This window comes from Lithobates pipiens, unplaced genomic scaffold (assembly GCF_037356315.1).
Source record: "Lithobates pipiens isolate NorthernLeopardFrog02 unplaced genomic scaffold, aLitPip1_a1.2 Scaffold_30, whole genome shotgun sequence".
NCBI classification, from domain to species: Eukaryota; Metazoa; Chordata; class Amphibia; order Anura; family Ranidae; genus Lithobates; species Lithobates pipiens.
Window position 1 is genome coordinate 9000809 of NW_027507791.1, and position 22597 is coordinate 9023405.

A 22597-nucleotide genomic window follows, 5' to 3' on the forward strand; every position below is an offset into this window, starting at 1 on the left:
CATGGGGGGAAGTAATTACCAATAAACCGGGGGGGAGAGAAGTGGAGGTCAAGTGACAGCTGGGCGGACAAAGGCAGGTGTCAGTTATTGGCGGAAGTGTCGGGATCGGAGAGATCAGCAGAGGCACGTGTGTGCTGGAGTTCCCGCACTCTGCTGATCATTCCATAACAGTGTGAGCACTCCCTGCTCTGAGTGGTCAGCTGTCTCCGACCACCCCTTCCATCCACTTGACTGACTGCCCTTTCTCCCCAAGGTGGGCTCTCTGCTCTTCCCGATCTATTCTTCATGTCCTCAGTGCTGGTGTTTTGTCTACGCTGGGCTCCAAGGGGGAATGCATTTTACCTAAGACAGCTGTCTAAGGCTTCATGTACACTTGAACTACTTTGACCACCAGCCACGGAAATGCGCAAAACGTGGCAAAATCATGCCAAGATTTTACGTGTTTTGCGGCCAATGGTCAAAACGTTCTTCCAAGTTCAGGAGAGGGAGGTTAGGGGAGGTTGAACCTCCCCTAACCACAGCAGCTCCTAAATGATCCTAAAAGCCTATGTGTACATACAGTGGTGTGAAAAAGTGTTTGCCCCTTCCTCATTTCCTGTTCCTTTGCATGTTTGTCACACTTAAGTGTTTCGGAACATCAAACCAATTTAAACAATAGTCAAGGACAACACAAGTAAACACAAAATGCAATTTGTAAATGAAGGTGTTTATTATTAAAGGTGAAAAAAAATCCAAACCATCATGGCCCTGTGTGAAAAAGTGATTGCCCCCCTTGTTAAAACATACTATAACTGTGGTTGTCCACACCTGAGTTCAATTTCTCTAGCCACACCCAGGCCTGATTATTGCCACACCTGTTCACAATCAAGGCATCACTTAAATAGGAGCTGCTTGACACAGTAAGGTCCACCAGAAGATCCTTAAAAGCTACACATCATGCCGAGACCCAAAGAAATTCAGGAACAATTGAGAAAGAAAGTAATTGAGATCTATCAGTCTGGAAAGGGTTATAAAGCCATTTCCAAAGCTTTGGGAATCCAGCGAACCACAGTGAGAGCCATTATCCACAAATGGCGAAGACACGGAACAGCGGTGAACCTTCCCAGGAGTGGCCGGCCGCCCAAAATTACCCCAAGAGCGCAGCGACGACTCATCCAAGAGGTCACAAAAGACCCCACAGCAACGTCCAAGGAACTGCAGGCCTCACTTGCCTCAGTTAAGGTCAGCGTTCATGCCTCCACCATCAGGAAAAGACTGGGCAAAAATGGCCTGCATGGCAGAGTTCCAAGGAGAAAACCACTGCTGAGCAAAAAGAACATCAAAGCTCGTCTCAATTTCTCCACAACACATCTTGATGATCCCCAAGACTTTTGGGACAACATTCTGTGGACCGATGAGACAAAAGTGGAACTCTTTGGAAGGTGTGTGTCCAAGTATATCTGGCGTAGAAGGAACACTGCATTTCATAAAAAGAACATTATACCAACCGTAAAATATGGTGGTGGTAGTGTGATGGTCTGGGGCTGTTTTGCTGCTTCAGAACCTGGAAGACTTGCCGTGATAAAAGGAACTATGAATTCTGCTGTCTACCAAGAGATCCTGAAGGAGAATGTCCGACCATCTGTTCGTGTACTCAAGCTGAAACGAACTTGGGTTCTGCAGCAGGACAATGATCCTAAACACACCAGCAAGTCCACCACCGAATGGCTGAAGAAAAACAAAATGAAGACTTTGGAGTGGCCTAGCCAAAGTCCTGACCTGAATCCTATTGAGATGTTGTGGTATGACCTTAAAAAGGCCGTTCATGTTTGAAAACCCTCTAATGTAACTGAATTAGGACAATTCTGCAAAGATGAGTGGGCCAAAATTCCTCCAGGACGCTGTAAAAGCCTCATTGCACGTTATCGCAAACGCTTGGTTGCAGTTGTTGCTGCTAAGGGTGGCCCAACCAGTTATTAGGTTTAGGGGGCAATCACTTTTTCACACAGGGCCATGATGGTTTGGATTTTTTTTCACCTTTAATAATAAACACCTTCATTTACAAATTGCATTTTGTGTTTACTTGTGTTGTCCTTGACTATTGTTTAAATTGGTTTGATGTTCCGAAACACTTAAGTGTGACAAACATGCAAAGGAACAGGAAATGAGGAAGGGGGCAAACACTTTTTCACACCACTGTAGGCTTTAATGGAGTTGAGTCTAGGAATTTTGGCAAAATAACACCAGAAGCTCCTAAACTCAAGTTTAGGAGCTTCTAGTCTACATGGAGCCTTATGCTGACGCTGGCCCTGCATGCACATGCCTACAATGCCTAATGGGAAATCTGGCTCTGCTCATTGTATAGAGCAACTTATCATACAACACATCAATAAGCGTGCTACCAAGTGAGCTAGTGTGGGCATAAAACTAGAAAGCGTTGTGTAGTATGGAGTTAGACCACCTTAGGCCTTTTAATGACTAACACACATCACGGCATTGACTCCTCAAAGGATCTGTAGTAAAAAAATGTGGCCACAAACACGTCCGTTATTATGCAACTGTCCACAATTGATCTGTGATTGCCACTTTCCATAGAAACAACTGTCTAGTGATGTTCAGCAAGTTTTTGTTATTGTGGTTGTCCAACTGGAATCAAGATTTAATGGACCAGACAAGATTTTCCAGTCAACGACCAGATCAGAGGCTCTTTTTATTGCTGCAAATGCTTCCGGCAGTTTTTACAAGGATATGAAAATCAAGATTCAAAGGACCAGACCAGTTTTTTGTTCTAGTTACCACCAGAGCTGTTGCTGTGTTACTGCTGTAAATGCTTCCGGCACTTCTGCAAGGATATGAGAGGTACCCGGCAGGGTCACCATCTGCTTTACCCTGTACAGCCACAACAGTCAAACATCAACCAAATGTATCTATGAGCTGCCTTCCAAGTAGCAAATATTTGAAATGCTGTCCTGACCCACTCACTGTAAATCATTGAGATATGGCTGCCACTGGAAAGTCTGGAAACCCTACAGTCTCCCCACCATGTTCCACGTTCACATGCAAAGAAGGCCTACAAAGGCCACCAATGCTGTATGTATTGTTTGAAATGCATTTTCTGTGTTGGGCCATGGACACAGACACACAGAGATACATAGATAAAGATTGCTCCACCTAATTCCCAGCAGTCTTTGTGTTCTTTGGTTTCCTTCCAAAATGCAGCCAAACCACATCAGTGAAAATGTGCCCATACAGGTTTTGTTGAAATCAACCACTGGTGTCTTACACCTGAAAACCACTCCAGAGGAGAAATTAATATATATTTTTTGCATTCCCTCCATGATGGCAAAGTTAACCAACAGTAGTCTGCATCCCTGCCCAGGGTGAGATTGATGCTGTGTACTCACGATCGGACTTTCCGGAGGACTTGGTCCAGCGGACCAGAGTCCATGGGACAATTCGATCGTGTGTGGGCTCCAGCAGACTTTTTCTCCCCAAAAGTCCGGCAGACCTAGAAATAAGACTGGCTTCAAATTTGTCGGACTCTGCTTTTAGCAGACAATCCGTTCGTCTGTGTGCTAATCCGACGGACTAAAACCTAGGGCAGCTATTGGCTACTGGCTATGAGCTTCCTTATTCTACGTCATCACATTCAAATCTGTGGGACTTTTGGAGTGATCGTGTGTGGCCAAGTCCGTTCAGTTGAAAGTTTGACGGACCTCAGCTGCAAAGTCCGTCGGATTGTCCACCGGACCAAGTTTGTCGAAAAACTCCCGTTGTGTGTACGCGGCATTCCACGCAGTAGTTTGTTCCTAAACTACACCCACAAATATGAGATTTCTCCAAAATAGTATTCGTCATCATCCCTTCCACAATGCTGCGTTTTCCCCCACAATAGCTTGTTTCTCCCACAATAGTGCGACCTCCCTGTTGTAGTTTGTGTCTCTGCTCCTCCCAAAGCAGTGAGACTGAAAGTGGAACTTCACTCTCCCACTCAACATTGATTATTTTTAATACTCATGCTGTTAGCATTAGTAAATACAGGTGCATCTCATAAAATTAGAAAATCATCAAAAAGTTAATTTCAGTAATTCTATTCAAAAAGTGAAACGCATATATTATATATAGATGTGTTATACATAGAGTGATATATTTTAAGCATTTCTTTCTTTTAAATTTTTCGTGATTATGGCTTACAGCTAGTGACAACCCAAAATTCCGTATTTTAGAAAATTAGAATATTACATAAGATCGAAAAAAAAAAAAGGATTTCTAATACAGAAATGTTGGCTTACTGAAAAGCATGTCCATGAACAGTATAGTATGCACTCAATACTTGGTCGGGCTCCTTTTGCATGAATTACTGCATGAATGCGGCGTGGCATGGAGGTGATCAGCCTGTGGCACTGCTGAGGCGTTATGGAAGCCCAGGTTGCTTTGATAACGGCCTTTAGCTCGTCTGCATTGTTGGGTCTGGTGTCTCTCATCTTCCCATTCACAGAATCTCTATGGGGTTTAGGTCAGGCTAGTTTGCTGGCAAATCAAGCGCAGTGATACCATGATCATTAACCCTTTCATGACTAAGCCTATTTTTGGAATTTGGTGTTTACAAGTTAAAATCCATATTTTCTACTAGAAAATTACGTGGAACCCCCAAACATTATATATATTTTTTTAACAGAGACTCTAGAGAATAAAACGGCGATTGTTGCATTATTTTATGTCACACGGTATTTGCGCAGCGGTGTTTTAAATGCAACTTTTTGGGAAAAGGGACACTTTCATGAATAATAAAAAAAAAAAAACAGTAAAATTAGCCCAATTTTTTTACATAATGTGAAAGATAATGTTACGCCGAGTAAATAGATACCAAACATGTCACACTTTATAATTGCACGCACTTGTGGATTGGCGACAAAGTACGGTACCTAAAAATCTCAATAGGCGACGCTTTAAACATTTTTTACGGTTACCAGGTTAGCGTTACAGAGGAGGTCTAGTGCTAGAATTATTGCTCTCGCTCTGACGATCGCGGCGATACCTCACATGTGTGATTTGAACACCGTTTACATACGCGGGCGCGACTTCCGTATGCGTTTTCTTTGCTTCGCGAGCTCGCGGGGACGGCGGGCGCTTTAAAAAATTTTTTTTTATTTTTTTATTTATTTTATTTATTTTAAAATGACTAAATTGTTTAAAAAAATAAAATAAAAAATTGATCACTTTTATTGCTGTCACAAGGAATGTAAACATCCCTTGTGACAGTAATAGGCGGTGACAGGTACTCTTTATGGAGGGATCAGGGGTCTAAAAGACCCCCCACCCCTCCTTTAGACTTCAGTGTATTCAGATCGCCGAAAACGGCAATTCTGAATACCGGATATTTTTTTTAAACCGGCGCCATTGGCAGCCGAGTAAACGGGAAGTGACGTCATGACATCGCTTCTGTGTTTACAATGAGACTGGAATGAAGCCGATTACGGCTTCGTTCCAGTTCCTACCCAGCGGCCGGAGGCATCGGATGGCGAATCGGTGCTCCCGATCGAGCGGGAGCACCGGTAACAGCGGCGGGAGGCGGCGGGAGGGGGGGACGTCCCTTCCCGCTCCTCCGGCATAACAGCCGAGCGGCTTTTAGCCGCATCGGTTGTTATGCCTGGATAGCCAATCGCCCGCTGAACAAAACGGTACCGGGATGATGCCTGCAGGTGCGGGCATCATCCCGGTATACCTCCCGGAAGCCGAGTACGCACATCTGCGTACGCTCGGCGGGAAAGGGTTAAACCAGGTATTGGTACTTTCGGCAGTGTGGGCAGGTGCCAAGTCGTGCTGGAAAATGAAATCAGCATCTCCATGAAGCTGGTCAGCAGAGTGAAGCATGAAGTGCTCTAGAATTTCCTGCTAGAGGGCCGCGCTGACTTTGGATTTGATAAAAACACAGAGGACCAACACCAGCAGATGACACGGCTCCCCAAATCGTCACTGACTGTGGAAAATTTTGCATTTCATTTGGAAATCAAGGTCCCAGAGTTTGGAGGAAGAGTGGCCAGGCACAGAATCCAAGTTGCCTGAGGTCCAGTGTGAAGTTTCCACAGTCAGTGACGATTTGGGGAGCCGTGTCATCTGCTGGTGTTGGTCCTCTGTGTTTTTATCAAGTCCAAAGTCAGCGCAACCCTCCACCAGGAAATTCTAGAGCACTTCATGCTTTACTCTGCTGATCAGCTTCATGGAGATGCCGATTTAATTTTCCAGCAGGACTTGGCACCTGCCCACACTGCCCAAAGTACTAAAACCTGGTTTAATTATCATGGTATCAGTGTGCTTGATTGCCAAGCAAACTCGCCCGACCTAAACCCCATAGAGAATCTGTGAGGTAGTGTCAAGAGGAAGATGAGAGACACCAGACCCAACTATGCAGACGAGCTGAAGGCCATTTTCAAAGCAACCTGGGCTTCCATAACACCTCAGCAGTGCCACAGGCTGATCGCCTCCATGCCACGCCACATTGATGCAATAATTCATGCAAAAGGAGCCCGACCAAGTATTGAGTGCATTCTATACTATACATGGACATACTTTTTAGTAAGTCAACATTTCTGTATTAAAAATCTTTTTATTTTTTTTATTGGTCTTATGTAAGATTCAAATTTTCTGAGATACTGAATTTTGGGTTTTCACTAGCTGTAAGCCATAATCATCAAAATTAAAAGAAAAAAATGCTTGAAATATATCACTCTGTGTGTAATGCATCTATATAAAATATTTCACTTTTTGAATTGAATTCATGAAACAAAGTAACTATTTGTTGATATTCTAATTTTATTAGATGCTACCTGTAGATAGGAAAGTATATCCTATTTACTTGTTTTAAATATTTTTTTTGCTTTCTTGCCTAGGCAAATGATACATACATCCAAGGAGTCCTCAGGAGGGGAGGAGAGGTTTTCTCAGCTAAGCACACTCCCCTGCATGCATGCTTGAGCTAAGGGCAGATGGATTCCAAGATGTACATGAATCATTTTACCTTACTCAGGATGGCCACAGCCAGAAATACTAGGGGGTTGTTTTTCAAAGTGATTTCTCAACAAAATAAAACATGGAAGCATGAATAGATGGGGGAGTTTGCTTTGAATATTAAAAGTGGAATAAATAGTGTTTTTGGTATGTGGTGCTCAGATGCAGTGAAGATCTGCTTTAAAGTGGTTGTAAACCCTTATATATATCCAGTGAAGTGACTGGCCTCAGGTGATACACAGAGATGAAACAATTCCTCCTACATCTGTTTATCTGCAGAAGTCCAAAATTTATAAAGCTTGTCTGAGCTGTCAGAAAAAAGGGGGCAGAGAACTGAAATTACACACTGCATAGCTCACTGAGGAGAGCTCCGACAGCTAATTGAAGAGACACACTGTCCTTCACACAGCACACAGGAAAAAAGCAGAGGCTCTCAATCTGCTGGAGCTCCCTCCCCTGTCACCATGTTTTCTTGGTGTCAGGAAAACTCATCAGAAGTGACTCATTCTGATAGAATGAGGCAGCAGATAGAAATGACACTTGCTCCTAATTAAGACAAGCACACACTATAGAGGGATGTGCTTTGTTCATATTTCCTGTCTGAGATTTACAATAGGGTTGCCACTTTTTCTTCAAGCCAAACCTGAACACTTTAGCAGTGCACAGCAATTTTTTCCTTTACACTATAGGATTATAATAGATCTGGGAGATCTTAGGTCACCCCAAAGAGAATAGTAATGTGGTGCGCATAGTGCCCCCTCACCCTTCTATCAGCTCCTGTTCCGAGGTACATTCCTGTCTGAATTTTGTGTTTGGGTGTCAGGCACACTGAAACCCGGACAAATGATTCAAAACCCGGACTGTCCCTCCCTATCCACCCATAATGGTGACATTTCCTTGCAGTACTTTGCGTGTCTTTCCTTCCCACAACAATAAAAGTGGACAGCCCAAAAGGGGAAGCTCTTGTTTGCCTCCTCAATCCCCTCCGCTGCCACATTTGGCACCTTTTGGGGGGAGCGACGAGGGCACCTGGTATTGACAGGTACCCGCTCCCCATTTTGGCTGAGTTTGCCGTGGTGAAGTTTGGCCCCCTCCTCCTCGCAAAACACCCCCCCCCCCAAAGCCATTCACAGACCGCAATGCTTCACTGACGGTTTCCCTTTGCCAAGATGGCGGTGCCAGCACCTGAGAGCTCAGGTAAGGACATCACCGGATGCCTGGACAGGTAAGTGCCCTAATACATAAAGTGAGCAGCTACAGTATTAGTTGGTGCTGACTTTCATTTTTTTTTTTGGGGGGGGGGGGGGGGGGGGGGGAGAGAATTTTGCTTTAAAAGAAAGCATTTGATTAGGAGAGTACACACATGCTGATTACAGTGCCCAAGCCATTATATCTTGGTGGGTGTCACCACAGAAATCAATATGCTATATAAAGAAAGTTCTGTGGAAAAGCGACTTGGGAACAGTCTTCACATGCCTGACGAAGGGATTCTGGACGGGTCCAAAATTTTGCACTATGTTTTCTCTGATGTGATTGTTCTTCAATAAAGGTTTTGGACGCTATTCGACGATCCATGGTGTTCTGGCGAATATATGCATATGATTCGGGATCGGGAACAGTGCAGGCACAAATATTATATATATGCAATACTATCTTGTGTATCTTATTAATAATCTCTAGGCTCAAGCAGTAAATGGAAAAAAAAAAAACTGCAAGAAAGAAATCTCATGAGCTATATGAAGAATAAAACCATCAAGATGTATCATGCTGTTTCTACATGGGAAAATAGTCCAGCTTAACGGGAGGAATATCATAAGGTGGAACGATGGCCAGACCCAGCTCTCTTTGTATCCAATGAAGCGGCACAAATACCCTGCGATGAAGATACCACCCAACGAGGAGCCACCCCAAGTACATCTCCTAAAATGTAAGGGAAACAGGCAGGTTGCAGATTAAATCGTTAGACAACTGTGATAAGTTTAGACATGAATCTAAATTCAGAGATTTGGCTGTATACAAATCTCAGAATCACAATAGTAACGAATTTCAGTGAAACCAAAATAAATTATAACAAAATCATTTTGAATAGGAAGCCGCCCCTACCCTGAAAAAATGTAAGGAATAAGCTTTGGGGTCCAACCTAAGTTTGGCAGTAGGGTGTGGCAATTTTTTATGAACTGTGCCATGGAGAGGGGAGTACTAGGGAAAGGTAAAAGTGGACTATCCCTGGGTTTATCTTCAGTGATTATCTGAAACTATGACCGGGCCCGGGTATTGCTGGTCTCGAAAAATCTAACGTCAGTACCGGCTCCTTACTGCTGCATCCTGCAAGCGACCAGATGAAGCCGGAAATGATCAGGGTACCAAACTAACTCATAGATCAAGAGTATGGGATTTCATCTCTGTACCAGTGACCCACCTGGCCTGAGGAAACCATAGAAAATCAGATACATAACTGCCTTAAGGACCAAGCTGGGTAGCAGCCCGAAAGGAGACCTAGAGAGTAAATCGGACATGCTCCAGAAATATGCCCTGTAATGGAGAGTCTGCTAACCATAGTAGGGGGGCTTCTCTTCTGAATCTCCTTGAGAATGGCCTTGATGGGATGTGCTGCAAAAATGGATGCCCTATTAGGGTCCTGCAAGGGCAACAATGCTGGATACCTGCAAGAGATGTCTTGGTAGTGCTGTAGGACAGCTTGAGTTGTGAGTGGCAGAAAGCTAGTAGATATAAAATGATGTAGCAATCACTCCTAGGATACCTAGACTGGAAAGCCTGAAAGGCATCCAAGGCCGTGTCATAAGCGTCGGCCCAGTGGGGATCTAGTCCATTGTTAGTAACGAGAAAAGCGGGGACAGTGTGACACAGATCTGAGTCTGGGACCTGTCGGGAAAATAGCAGGTGGTTCAAAACGAGGCAGAGCATCCGCTGCTGTATACTCAATGTACAAAAGTCATAATGAGTAAAAAGACCTGGATCTACCTTGTTAAACAATTCTGATGTAGCCTGATTGTCCATGGAGAAAACCACCGTTTCACCTATCCAAAAAAAAAAACACGCCTGCTCTGCCGACACTATGGGGTGAATCTTAAACAAAGTTGATATCTCTGCAACCCCTGGCCATGGCCCAGCTGCCAGTGAGTGCCAAAAATAGCTGCATAGCCCTTAGTGGCTGCTGCATCACTTAACTTTGAGGAGAAATCCGACTCTGCAAGGATGAACATGGTGACCCTGTTCCAGTGTTGAAGAAACTCATCCCACATGCAAGTCAGATAGAGCCGCTGAATCTAACTTGACCCGAGAGTCTGAGTCAGTGGCTAAGGGTAACAAGGCCAACAATGAGAAATGAACGATCTACCCTGGGGAATGATCACATGGCAAATTTAGCATACCTAGCAGTGACTGCAATTCTACTCTGGAACGGGCTTGCCTTTGATGTACCCAGTAGAATGGGAAGTTCCATATTCGGGCAACAGTATGTGGTGTGAGAGGATGACAGGCATGTCACACAAACTCAGCCCAGCAAAACAGCTCAGAGTCAAAATTGATCCAGACTGTTACCACCTGGTGTTGAGCAAAATGGCAGTGGCTTTAGCGGAAAAACGATGATAATCGTAAAACCGACCCCCCATACTTCTGACCTAACTCCACTACCTCATAGAGGTAAAGATCCTGCTCCTCCCTCTTCTGGGGGCTCACTGAACAAATAATGTCCCTAACAACTTAAAGCCAGGACAAACTATGGGATGGAAAGCTTATGGTTGAGCATGTAGTCCCTGGTCTTAAAAACCATGGAAACATCATTGCAAGCATACAACTTATTGTTGGTTACATTGTGGGTGCCTATTAAGAGGGATGCCAAATACACGTCTTTGCCGCCTGAAACATCTTTTTTGATATTCCCAGGAATGAAGTGAGCACTTGCGCTTTACCTAATTGTCTGTGACAATTGGGCCCAAAGTGTCAATATTTTGTGTAGCCACCAGTATTTACCAGCACTGCCTTAACCCTCTTGGGCATGGTGTTCACCAGAGCTTCACAGGTTGCCACTGGAGTCTTCTTCCACTTCTCCATGATGGTGGATGTTAGAGACCTTGCGCTCCTCCACCTTCCGTTTGAGGATGCCCCACAATTGCTCAATAGGCTTTAGGTCTGGAGTCATGCTTGGCCAGTCCCTCACCTTTACCCTCAGCTTCTTTAGAAAGGCAGAGGTCGTCTTGGAGGTGTGTTTGGGGTCGTGATCATGTTGGAATACTGCCCTACGGTCCAGTCTCTGAAGGGAGGGGGTCGTATTCTGCTTCAGTATGTCACAGTACATGCTATCATTCATGATTCCCTCAATGAACTGTAGCTCCACAGTACTGGCAGCACTCGGCAGCCCCAGATCATGACACTCCCACCACCATGCTTGACTGTAGGCAAGACACACTTGTCTTTGTATGCTTCACCTGGTTGCCACAACACATCAAACCACAGGAGTGGTTCCAGTGATCCATGTCCATAGTGTGCTTGTCTTCAGCAAACTGTTTGTGGACTTTCATGTGCAACATCTTTAGAAGAGGCTTCCTTCTGGGACGACAGCAATGCAGACCAATTTGATGCAGTGTGCAGCGTATGGTCTGAGCACTCACAGGCTGACCCCCCCACCCCTTCAACCTCTGCAGCAATGCTGGCAGCACTCATATGTCTATTTGCCAAAGACAACTTCTGGATATGATTCTGAGCACGTGCACTCAACTTCTTTGGTCGATCATAGTGAGGCCTGTTCTGAGTGGAACCTGTCCTGTTAAACCACTGTATGGTCTTGGCCACCATGCTGCAGCTCAGTTTCAGGGTCTTGGCAATATTCTTATAGCATAGGCCAGGGATATGCAATTAGTGGACCTCCAGCTGTTGCAGAACTACAATTCCCATGAGGCATAGCAAGACTCTGACAGCCACAAGCATGACACCCAGAGGCAGAGCATGATGGGACTTGTAGTTTTGCAACAGCTGGAGGTCCACTTATTGCAGATCCCTGGCATAGGCCATCTTCTTTGCCATGAGGTGCTATGATGAACTTCCAGTGACCAGTATGAGAGAGGGAGAGCGATAACACCAAATTTAACACACCTACTCTCTATTCACACCAGAGACCTTGTAACACTAACAAGTCACATGACTCCGGGGAGGGAAAATGGCTAATTAGGCCCAATTTTCACATTTTCATTTAGCGGTGTACTCACTTTTGTTGCCAGCGGTTTAGACATTAATGGCTGTGTGTTGAGTTATTTTGTGGGGACAGCAAATTTACACTGTTATACAAGTTATACACTCACTACTTTACATTGTAGCAAAGTGTCATTTCTTCAGTGTTGTCACATGAAAAGATATAATAAAATATTTACAAAAATGTGAGGGGTGTACTCACTTTTGTGAGATACTGTAAGTAATCTCCTGAAATAATGAATTAACACATTAAAACAAATATAGTCAATCTTCCAAAGTACAAAATCAATTTGGAACTAATATATGAAATGAATACGAATATATGAAATTAACTACAAAAACAAATATGACGCAATGAAATAATAAACTTAACAACATTTTTCATTGTGCACATCTCTATAAATCGCCAGATGTTGATGCCGCGATTTCCTATCTCCCATCAGCAGTATGCCTGTGCTTAAGCTGGGATATGATTCTATTTGGCCATCACAGATTATAGTAAGCACTAGTGATGCCGACACAGGCAGGGCTGTTATGTATCCATTAAGCCGAATCATCAGCTATGTGTGATAAGCCAAAACTGTTAAAACTGTTGGTGGTGTGCTGGGCTAGCAAACACAACCTGATGGAATGGTCTAACCTGCAAATTGCCCGATAGGTTGCACTAGGTCTGGTCTGTGATTCCACTGCTGAGCCCGATACCACTGGACTACCCGGACCAAACACCACAATGCATGGACAAGTCAGCTTCCCCCCCTTTCCCTGATGCCCACAATTGCTGGTTGCCCTGGGTTCAGGCAAGAAGCTTTGAAGATCCGGTGTTCTGCCATATAGCGTCTGGCCATCTAGAAGTGTCCGCCCCGTACTGCGCAGGTGCAGCGCTTGCGCAGTATGGAGCAGAAGGAGATTCGGAAAATCTCAGAAGAACGGCGCCTGCGCCGTGAGTCGAGGTGCAAGCCCCACCATCCAAGTGGACATAGGGCTGCACATATTAGAGGGTTCTCGCTGGCTCGCTTTGCTCGCCACGCTTCGGGCACGGCCTCGCTGAGCTCGGCTCTTTTTATTATAACTCTATGTCCACTTGGATGGTGGGGCTAGAACCTGGACTCACGGCCCAGACGCCGTTCATCTTCGGCCATTTTCGGAATCTGTGTGTCCTGTGTACTGCACATGCGCAGTACATAGCGGACACTATCCGATGGGGGACATTATGTGATAGTACACCGGCACAGTAAGCTGGACTTTCAGAGCGCATGCGCTGCTGACGTCAACGGCTGCATGCAGGGTGAATAACTCCTAAATCGTACATGTTTAGGAGATATTAATTTTACCTACTGATAAGCCTTATTATAGGCTTACCTGTAGATAAAAATCACCAAGCGGGGTTTACAACTGCTTTAAATAACATTTATCGTGAAAACAATGTGCCTGAAAGGTTTCAGCTGCATGGAGAAGTGTGTCGTTGTCACAGGGATACGGTGAAGGTGTTGCTGGAGAGTTTTATTTCCCATTTTTGTCAGGATGACAGCGTGGCCGGTGCTATTTGAAAAGCGCATAATGATCTCCTTTATGTTGAGATCTGATGATTCGGCTACACATCTGTGGTGGAGGAATCACAGTGCACATATTTACAGTGGGTATAGAAAAGAATCGCCTCATTTAACCACTTGCCATCCGCGCTATAGCCAAATGACAGCCACAGCGCAGACCTGAATTTATATGACGGCCTCCCCTGTGCACTCTCCCTGTGCACGCCCTGTGATCACCGAGTCTTGGGTGATCACAGATCCGAGTCCCGGCCCCTTACCACCCCCTTGTCAGTCAATGACAGCTGATCAAATGATGTAAACAAAAGCTTGGTAATCATTTTATTTTTTTTCTCCTCACGCTGACAACGCCTGCCAGTGCCACCTATCAATGCCCATGAGTGCCACCTATCAAAACCCACAAGTGCCACCTATCAATGCACACCAGTGGTGCTAATCAGTGCCACCTAGCAGTGCTACCTATCAGTGTAACTGATCAGTGCCCATTATTGTCACCCATCAGTGCCCATCACTGCCACCCATCAGTACCCATCACTGCCATCTATAGGTGCCCATCAGTGCTGCCTCATCAGCATACATCAATGAAGAAGAAAAATTACCTGTTTGCAAAATTTTAACAAAAAATAAAAATCGCAGAGGTGATCATATACCACTAAAAGAAAGCTCAATTTGTGGGAAAAAAAATGATACAAATTTCATTTGGGTACAATGTTGTATGACCGCGCAATTGTCATTCAAAGTGCATCAGGGCTGAAAATTGGTCTGGACCAGTGTTGGTCATCTTACTTTAAAAAAGTAATTAGCTAAGTTACAAATTACTTCTCCCAAAAAGTAATTGCGTTAGTAACTCGGTTACTACATTGGAAAAGTAATTAGTTACTCAGCAAAGTAACTGTGACAGGGGTGGCAGCGGTGGTACTTGAGGGGGTGACAGCGGTGGTACTTGAGGGGGTGACAGCGGTGGTACTTGAGGGGGTGGCAGCGGTGGTGGTGTACTTGTGGGGGTGGCAGTGGTGGTGGTGTACAGTACTTGGGGGGGTGGCAGCGGCGGTACTTGGGGGGGGGGGGGTGGCAGCAGTGGTGGTGCCATCCTCTCCCACCACCACCTCTGCCTCTTACTGATCCCATCCCCCACCACCACTGATCTCAGCCCTACCGTATCCTCCCCCATCACCTCTGTTGTAGAAGTGATGGTGGGTGGGTAGGGATGGGATCAGTAAGAAGCAGAGGTGATGGAGGACTTGGGATGGATCGATTGCACTGCAATTCGAATCGTCAGACGGTAACTTATTTGAATGCCTCCAGGGATGCCTTTCCTCATGGGGAGATAGAGAGACCCTTCCCTTCACTCGATTGGTGTCAGCTGGTCAGCTGACTTCATTTTTCAGTGTCCGCCCCACCTCCCTACATTCTCTCTCTCTGGATAGGTGGGGCGGGATGGGGCGGTCCAGACAGTCTCTCTGAGTCTCAGCCTATTCTCACTTCAGCGGGCGAAAGCCCCCCTCCCCATGGCGGAACAAACAGCCAGGCAGCGCGGCCACGGCGGTAGATGTAATTGCGGTAACGCCGCCCGAGTAATGGCAACTGAGTTACCATGAGGGGAAGAGTAATCAGTTAGATTACTCGTTACCCTCTAAAGTAACTGCGTTACGTAACTCCGTTTATTTTAACTGAGTTACTTACATCACTGGTCTGGACAGGAGGGGGGTTTAAGTGCCCAGTAAGCAAGTGGTTAAAATATCACTTTTGTTTTGCTTTAAAGCCTGAAATGAGGACAGACACAGTTTTTGTTTTATCCAGATGCATTTACTAGTGCAACTTATAACATCCAAGTGAAAAATACAATACCATGTCAGAAAAAAATAAATAAATTAAAAACAGAATCACTGAAATGGAAAAAGGATCCCCTCCCCCCACCCCTATTGTCAGTATTTTGTTGAACCACTTTTTTCTTTACTTCCAGCATTTATTCTGTTGGGATTTGTCTCTACTAACTTTGCACACCTAGACTTTGCAATATTTGCCCGTTCTTCTTCTACAGAACTGCTCAAGTTCATTTACATTTGATGGTGACGGTTCGTGGACTGCAGTCTTCAAGTCATTCCACAGATTTTCACTGGGTTTTAAAGCAGAGTTTCACCCATAAGTGTAACTTCCGCTTTAAGTGAAGGTGACCCTCCAACATGCCACATTTGGCATGTCATTTTTTTTGGGGGGGGGGGGGGGGGAGGCAGTTACCATCTTTCTAGAGGCATTCAGCTCCCACTTCCTTCCAGGGGCTCCGCGGTGCTGAAAGGAAGTTCACCTCTCTGCCCTCCTTCGTCACAGGTCCCAGAAGATTGCCCTGCAGTGTGGCTTGCGCATGTGCAGTGTGTGCCCGGCTGTGAAGCCACAGCCGGGTGCTCACAGTCAGAATACTGGCGCCATGGAGGGGGAGAGGAGTGGGGCTTAATTCGCCCCACATCGCTGGACTGTGGGACAGGTGAGTGTTCGATTATTAAAAGTCAGCAGCTACACTTTTTGTAGCTGCTGACTTTTATATAGGTGGAACTCTGCTTTACGGCTGGGCTCTGAATAGGCCATGCAAGGACATTCACCTTTTTCTCCTTCAACCACTGCGTGCTTATTATTGTAGTGTGCTTTTGGTCATTGTCATGTTGGAAGGTAAACCTTCTACCCATTAACAACTTTTTGGCAGAGGGCAGCGGATTTTCCTCAAGAATTTGATGGTATTTTGCCCCATCCATTTTTCCTTCTATCCTGACAAGTGCTCCAGTCCCTGCTGCAGAGAAACACCCCCATAACAGGATATTGTTACATAAGGCCAGTTGTGACTGGTTCCCTTCAAATCAAACACACTACCTATATTACCAAAAGTATTGGGACACCTGCCTCTGTGCACACGTGAACTTTAATGGCATCCCAGTATTAGTCCATAGGGTTCAATATTGAGTTGGCCCACACTCATACCTCCCATGTATTTTGAAATGGGAATTAGGGACACCTATGGGCAAAACCATGCAGGCATAGGGCACAGCCCTTGCCACGCCCCCTTAAAGGAGAATTGTACAAAAAAACAAGATTGGTTAAACCCACAAGTGTTTTTTTTTACCACTACTATTCCTTTAAGCAATATAGAATTAATATGAAAGGTTTAGCGCTGGAAAACACTTCAGGATAGATAAAAAGTGCATTTTATATACATCTATATAGATCAGACCAAAATGAGGAGAAATTAGGGACATTGCTCCAAATCAGGGACAGTCCCTCGAAATCAGGGACAGTTGGGAGCTATGCACCCTTCACTGGAACTAAGGAGCCAAGCCCAACCCCTGAAAAGCAATGTCACGCCATAATCCCCCCTCCACCAAATGATTTGGATCAATGCACAAAGTGAGGTCCCTAAAGACATGGATGAGCGAGTTCACCTGCCTCTTGAGGATTGACCACATGTTCTCAACCCCACACATGAATGGTCTCAGGATGCTTTACTGTTGGCATGACACAGGACTGGTGATAGCGCTCACTCCTTTTATTCTCTGGACAAGGTTTCTTCCAGATGCCCCAAACAATCAGAAAAGGGATTCATCAGAAAATGACTTTCCCCCACTCCTCAGCAGTCCAATCCCTGTATCTTTTGCAGGATATCAGTCTGTCCCTGAGTTTTTTCCTGGAGTGAAGAGGCTTCTTTGCTGCCTTTCTTGACACCAGGCCATCCTCCAAAAGTCTTCTCCTGTGCCTGTAGATGCCCTCACACCTGCATGCTGCCATTCCTGAGCAAGCTCTGCACTGGCGGTGTGATAAATGTGGTGAGGGACGCTAAAAAAAAAAATATATATATATATATATATATATATATATATTGCCACTACTCAGTGATAAATATCAACAGTGACTTATTTAATCACAACTACCAAAAAGGTTTGTTATAAAGATTGAAATAAATTAGAATCACCCAAATATCTCCAAACTTAGACATAAAATAGTGCTTATAACAATAACTAAAGTCCAGTCATAGATGTTTAAAAAGTCCTGAACATGAACTTTCTTCAGTCCTAAAAGTAAATTCTTTGTGAAAATTCAAATCCAAAGTGTAGATAAACATGTGCAGAAATGTTGCTTCCGCTGTACAAATGGACCATCTCCACCAGCTGCACTGAACACCCAAATGTGCTCTGAAATAGATGTCTCCTTACCAGAAGTTGACCTTAATGGTTAGAAAAAGGTCACATGAGCCTTATGCAAGAAATCACTTGCACCAATGGGAGCAGCCGGAGTATTATGCAAAAAAAGATGCAAACATCAAAATAGTGTAATCCCATTTTAATAAAGATAAAATAGATAAAAACAAGGAGCCAAATGGCTGCTTACATTCCGAAGTGCCTATGCCCGGCACTGGGACTAGTGAGCTGGTAGTGCGATGGGGAATCCGCTCTGTGTGTGGTAGTTCCTGGGCGTGCGTTCCACCGCTAGCTGCCGACAACCAGAGGGACAGGATGTGAGATAGGATTGCGTAATCTGCCCTGGTGGTGCCCCGATCCCGTAGATGAATCAACTGTAGGAGGCGGCCCTGGCGCTTGCTGGACTTTCTTGGGCGTCCTGAAGCCTTCTTCACAAATGCAGTTGTAGCGGATGACATTTTGGACAAAGTGTCATACAGGTGTAAATTTTGTTTTTGCCTCAGAACAGTAGGGGTTCTGAGGGTTAATTATATAGGTTGACCTTGACATCAGTTTGGCTGGGCTGTGTTAGAAGTTCTGCTTGGTCATGTGTGTAGTGAGGTGCACATGACAAGCCAGAACCAGGCCTGGTTGGACGTTTTAAGTATCAGCCTTCTCGGAACCAATCAGTGGGAGTGCTGGGCATCGATGAGGAGTCTGGGAAGGGGTACTTAAGATGTTGGGGGTCACGTGTTTAGGGAGAGGAGTTTGTGAGGCCTGTGTGGTCTGTTCTTTTTCCAGGACCGGGGTAGCCCCGCGAGGGGTCCCGGTCACGGGAGGCTCAACATCCCGCAACATGTTCCTGCTAGTTACCCCCAATAGACCCGTCTGGAATTGGGGTAGGGATCCATCTGTTCCCGAGTCTCGGAACCGGCTGGTCCGAGGCGCAGTAACTGAGGGAGGATTCAAAGTGTCCGGGTGTGCTCTCGGCTTGCAGGGGCACCACAGCTTGTGGAAGTGACCGGGGGAGGACTCCTCTTCAGAGGAGGGCCGCAAGTGGCATCCTGAGAAGTACCTGGTTACTGAGTTGGGAAGGACATTGAGGAATCCATGAATCAACGCGCTGACTGCCATGATCTCTGACTAGAGATCTGTTCAGCCTTGAAGTACCCAGCTGCGGGTGGCTACTCTCTGGGTGGAATTAGAGACTTTGTTATATCTGCAGTTCAAGGTACCCGAGTTCTTCACCCCTGCCCTCTTTTCCCATGAGAGACTGTGTCATTGGATGTTATCACTGCAAAATAAAACCTTTCAAAAGGACTTTATTGGTGTCAGCGTTCAAGTTGTTGGGTATCAACCCTGGGAACCCCTAGACGTGGAAGAACAAGCCAAGCGGAGGTAACCGGTAAGCCCAATAAGTTACGGCCGCCCTACAAAGGGTTATGGCCGCTACACAGTGGAAATGTTTTTTATGGCACTAAGTTAATTTTCTGGGCAAAGATGGACTTTGCAATTAATTGTAATTCATCTGATCACTCATCATAACATTCTGGAGTATATGCAAATTGCGCTCATCAAAGCCTGAGGCAACAGACTTTGTGAAAATTTATATTTTTGTCATTCTCAAAACTTTTTGGCAACGGCTGTCGTGTATGACTGGATAATGTGAGCCCCATCAGGGCTATGTACTGCAAAGTGTCAGAGACCAATCTGCTTCACAGCACTCGATAATGGCAGCTAGGACTGACTAGCGGCTGCGTTTGATCTGAAGTCCTTATAAGAGTCTGATGTAATGAATGGTTGGCAGGATGCTGACTGTTAAGGGTCAGTACAGAGCCTGGGGGGGTCTTGCCTGGTGGCTGTGTTGGCAGCAGGGATGGCTCCATGAAGAAGGGGCTCTAGAAAGGGAACAAAGTCCTCCCTGAGGTCCTCCTCTAATCCTGACACATACTCATTCCGGAGTGGTGTGAATAATTGATGCAGAGTTCTCCCCGTGCGATGGGGCGGCTGCTACCCGTCACATGCAATTTGTTCAGATCCGTCACCCTGCATTATCCTGTACAGCATGACATTTCAACCAGAGCCCAGCTTGGCTGTTTGCTGGTGACTCAGCTTCCCCGCAGCCTCGGCATTTCCAGCGCTACAGTGTGCAGTCTGCAGACACCTCTCCCCCCGGAGCTGTCATGTAAGATCTGGATCACTGTGATTTGGCTGGACTCGTACACGTATGCAGGGAGAGGAAGGTTTACATGGAGGGCAGCGGGCTGTACTCTGTTTATTAGTGCAGAAAATTCTGTCGGGTGCTTCTGAACCCCCAAATATAGAAGGTGACCCAAGAGTGGATGGGGGTCACAGCAGACAAGTTGGCATCACTTACATAGTCAAAAGTATATTCACTGACGTCAATAGTAGCATAAAGCAGTTAAAATACACACTATATTGTCAAAAGTATTGGGACGCTTGCCTTTACACCCTCGTGAACTTTAATGGCATCCCAGTCTTAGTCCGTAGGGTTCAATATTGAGTTGGCCCACCCTTTGCAGCTATAACAGCTTCAACTCTTCTGGGAAGGCCGTCCACAAGGTTTAAGAGTGGGTCTATGGGAATGTTTGACCATTCTTCCAGAAGCACATTTGTGGGGTCAGACACTGATGTTGGACGAGAAGGCCTGGCTCGCAGTCTCTGCTCAAATTCATCCCAAAGGTGTTCTATCGGGTTGAGGTCAGGACTCTGTGCAGGTCAGTCAAGTTCTTCCACCCCAAACTAGCTCATCTGTGTCTTTATGGACCTTGCTTTGTGCACTGGTCCAAATCATTTGGTAGAGGGGGGATTATGGTGTGGGGTTGTTTTTCAGGGGTTGGGCTCGGGCCCCTTAGTTAAAGTGAAGGCAACTAGGCGTCAGCATACCAAGACATTTTTACAATTTTATGCTCCCAAGTTTGTGGGAACAGTTTGGGGATGGTCCCTTCCTGTTCCAACATGACTGCGCACCAGTGCACAAAGCATAAAGACATAGATGAGCGAGTTTGGGGTGGAGGAACTTGACTCGCCTGCACAGTGTCCTGACCTCAACCTGATAGAACACTTTTAGGATGAATTAGACTGTAGACTGCGAGCCAGGCATTCTTGTCTAACATCAGTGTCTGACCCCACAAATGAACTTCTGGAAGAATGGTTAAACATTCCCATTGACACACTCCTACACACTGTGGACAGCCCTCCCAGAAGAGTTGAAGCAGTTATAGCTGCAAAGGGTGGGCCAACTCAAAATTGAACCCTATGGACTAATGCCCTGTACACACCGTCGGAAATTCCGACAACAATATCAATCAGATTTTTTCCAACGGATTCTGTGCCAAACTTCTCTTGCATACACACGGTCGGACAAAGTGATCGGAAAATCCGATCGTTCTTAACGAGGTGAAGTACAACACGTACGTCGGGACTATAAACGGGCCAGTAGCCAATAGCTGTGGTCTCTTAATTTATTCTGAGCATGCTTGGCACTTTGTCCGTCAGGAATTGTCTACGCACGATCGGAATTGAAATGATCGGATTTTGTTGTCGGAAAATTTTACAATGAGGGTTGGGTAACACTGTTGCTGAATGATACTAAGATACCGTTTGATATTCAATTGTTTCTACAGTCAGTCCTTACTAGCTGTATTGCTAAGCCCTTATGAAGTGTGTTCCTCCAATACCTATTGGCTGTTACATCTTGTGACAAACTAGGAGCACAGAGAGCACACGGAGGCAGATCACACAAATCCTGACGTGCAGGCATTTATTGGGGAACAGACAGTAGGAGAACTAGTCCCCTGAACAACAGAAGGCACAGCAATGACATGAAATGTTTCTCAGGGTGGCAATATGGGACAGCAAAGGGAAGGTAGTCCACAGGGCAAATAAGACTTGGCACAGGTGGGGGTTAAGACCTTGGCACACGGGCAGGGCAAGGTGTGAGTACAATAGGGGTGGAAGTCCTTGGCACCCAGTGCAGAGCAGTCTGTGGGTAAAGCAGGGGTGGAAGTCCTTGGCCCCCAGGGCAGAGCAGTTTGTGGGTACAGCAGTGGTGGAAGTCCTTGGCACCCAGGGCAGGGCAGTGTGTGGGCACAGCAGGGGCGGTAAGTCTTCAGCAGATAAAGAACAAAACAATAGTGCTGCGCTCCCAAAGTGAAATGAAAAAAAAAAAAACGTATAAAATAAGTATGTGTGGCCTTATAGTACGTGATCTACTCAGATACACTCGGGACTAGCCCAAAGACCCTAAAAAAGTGTTCATATATAAATCTACACTTAAAATAGATCAACATATAAGTGAAATATCCAACCAATATACATGTGACGTGATCAGGAGGGGTACCCCCAACTAAAGTGCTCACAGTGTGTATATGTAAAATCATAGATCTAATGTGTATATACATGACACAATTATTTCATAAACGACAAAGTGTCATGCATGGTAAAGTATAAATAGTGATCAAAGTCCTTTAAAGTGCTGAGTGCACAAAAAAAACCATAGAAAAAAAAACACAATAGTCCAGCTAAGTGACAAAAAAATCCAGTGAGAGTATCGGATGCAGTCATAAAGTGACTCAGTGCTTGCAAGGTGCAAAAAAACACTTTCTCCACTCCGGTGATTCCACGTGTTACTAGGCACACTAGGTAATTACCTCACCGCTGTAAGGTATACAG